Genomic DNA, 3,051 nt, shown 5'->3' on the forward strand with positions numbered 1-3,051 from the left:
TTCCCCCCCCCCCCCCCGCATTCCCGTGGGACACTCTATCCACCCCACCATCACAGCGTTCACAAGCCATGCCTGGTACCTCAAGGCATGTAGAAAAAACATTTAAAGCTATGTCTATGACTGAATCACTGATTCTCCAAATCAGCATTGAATCTTCAGATTTGGATTTGGCTGAACCGAATCGGGACAGTGATCAAATCAACTAATCGAATCACTGTCCCTGATTCAGGCTGAATCTGGATCCAAATTGAATATGCCCTGTTTTGCAACCCTAATAGTTATGCTAAGCTATAATTAAGCTAAAGAACTGCAAAGGACCTTGGGAGTAGCAGGCTTCACTGACTGCTGGATGACCTGATAAAAGACTCAGTGAGCCAAAATGCTGGAGATACCCAAAGTCAGCAGGGATTGAGCTTGACCTGAGGGAGCTGAAATTAGCAAGAAATGAGCTACAGGTGTGTGGACTTGACAAGGAACTATATAAAGGGGTAATTTAACAAAGAGAGAGATAAGACTTGGCAGAGGGTGGGGCATTTGGGCTGTAAAATACAGGGGTTACAAGACTAGCTCTTTTTACCGACTTAAGGGTATCAGTGCAGGAAATGCAACACTTAGCATTATCCTGGCAGTTTTGCTGAGCTGGGTTGACTTACTAGCATCCTGTCCTAAAAGACAATAAATCTATCTGAACTTCAGCCACTAAACACAAATTTGAGACATTCTTTCTGCAGTACACCCATGCTCCAGGAGCCTGGCTGCAGGCAACTGCCTCCAAGCACACCCTGACCCAAACAGCCTGAATATCAAGAATGACATTGGCCAGGAGGCTGCTGGGAACACACCCAACTCCATGCATCTCAGAACAACACTGTGTAGAGAGAGTCCCTAAATTAGTCCCAGGCTGAGCACAAGTTCTGATAGATCAAACGTACTACATGGTGAAGAGTTTTGAATTTTTACACAGCTGTCCAGGCAAAATAATTGTGCTTGATAACATTTTTAATGAACATCAACCCTGGTGTCTAGTAAGTAGTACCAAATCACATGAGGCAGGCACAGCTTGTCTGGTATCTTCTATCCAGCTTCTGTTAAAGCTGTTCCTCTGTGTAGAAAGAAATGCAAGAATCAGAGGTCAGAAGCAACATATGTATGCATGATATTTTCTTTCTAGTCAAGCATCCAATATGCTCATGACTTTGTAGCCCAGTGAGGATATATTTTGCAAGAAATAGTCATTGGATAAAATGTACCTACAGCTCTGGGACTTCTCCTCCCATCCAAGAGAATACCATTTTAGTAGGCTACAGCGTAACACTGTCTCATTTCCCATTTTTTCTCACTATGTGGCTAATTTCTGTTCATTTAATTTTTACAGTACTTACAGATACCAGTGAGTCTCCTGGCTTCTGTCAGCATCAGTGACAAACTGAGGATTATTTACATGCAAGGATTTTTCTACTTGTATTTAGTGGCAATTAATGTTGAACATATGTAGTGTGTTTAGTTAAATCTGTACACAGTGGAAGAGATTTCAGCTGTTTAATAATCAAAGTTCTTTAAGAATTCAACACTGCTTGCATAAACCCAGTAATGAAATAGTCCCTGTGGCCCATTTACTTTCCAATACTTTTGGAATGTACCATCACATTCTGTCTTAACAATCTTTAATTCGAAGAGGATCTGGTATTTTCTAATGCAAACTATTGCTTCTAGCCGCAGCACATACTACCTCATATAGAATACTGCATACAATATTATAGTTATTCTTTCTCTAAGGCACTTTCTTATAGATTTTCCCAGTTGTGGAAAGCAATATGTAGCGTAGAAAGCAAGAGTTTTTGACCCCACTATATAGTTGAAGATCTGAAGTATAGAAAGGGCCAGATCTGATGAAAGGCTTAAGCACTTAAAATGGATTCAGAAAGAAGTGATTAAGTCCAGCCTTACAAACTTGAAAAAATCCTATGTAGCTATTGCCTAAATCAACAGATATTTGTTGCCTGGAGCTGCACCTTTGAACCTGCATAAAATGCTTCAGTTTTGACAGGGCTAAGTAGCTAGACACCTAGCTTATGGTTAAGACCAAACTAGATCTGGAAATTATGAGCTAATTTCACTCTATATGCCTACATGTTGCATATATAGCCACATAACTTCAACATTTTTACATTTGTGCACAGTTTGCAGTTAAGCATTGCCTACATCCACCTATTGAGCATGCTGAGCATTCTTGCTGAGCAACTGTGCAGGGAAATAAAATTGCCCAGGTATGCAAAATCAGGAAAATCTCAATGTGAGGGAGTGAAGAGGTGCGCGGGCTCTGAGGCTTCCCGCCCCGGCGCAATCGTGCTAAGCTCCCTCACTCAAGCCCGGAACGCGGGGCAACAACTCACCTTTTGCAGGTGCGAGGAAGGAGGCATGGCCCGGATGGCGGGGGCCAACATAAGTGAGACGCCGACGCCAGGAGGGAGGAAGGCGGAACCGGAAGTGAGCTGGGAGGCAGCCGAGAACCAAGGAAGCACCTACAGGCAGAGGGGTACTGCCCGGAGATGCTGCCGAACCTGGTGGGGTAAGGGAAAGCCCCAACAGGGCTGGGGAGCTGGGTCGACGGGCTCCAGCAAAGCCCCAGACTGTTGAATGCTGCCGGGCACGGCTGGACCCGGCAGGAGCCGGGAGCCGTATATACTGTAGTATAGGGGCACTTTATGGAGATGAAGAGGCTGGCCGGTACTTTGGAGGACTAAGAGGCTTTTGGAAGCCCTGGAGAGGGCTGAAGAGCCCAGAGAGAGGGCTGTAGAGAAGAGTGCTGGTGCACACAGCAGTTAGGGTAATAATAAGGGGGCCAAAAGGGGCAAAGCAGCCCCTTGCTCTAGAGAATCCCTGGCTGTGACGTTTGTGTTGACCGGACATTTTTTTGTGGACATTGAACAACATACGGACGGGGAACTTACCCTGATCAGCAACCTAACCGGTGGTACGGGTGAGGGTGTAGGGGTGGCAGAGCCCTCATCGATGCGGGACCCTGAGAGTCCAGGAGTCTCACTTTTGGAC

This window comes from Gavialis gangeticus, unplaced genomic scaffold (assembly GCF_001723915.1).
Source record: "Gavialis gangeticus isolate Ggan-Ray unplaced genomic scaffold, GavGan_comp1, whole genome shotgun sequence".
Classification (NCBI taxonomy): Eukaryota; Metazoa; Chordata; order Crocodylia; family Gavialidae; genus Gavialis; species Gavialis gangeticus.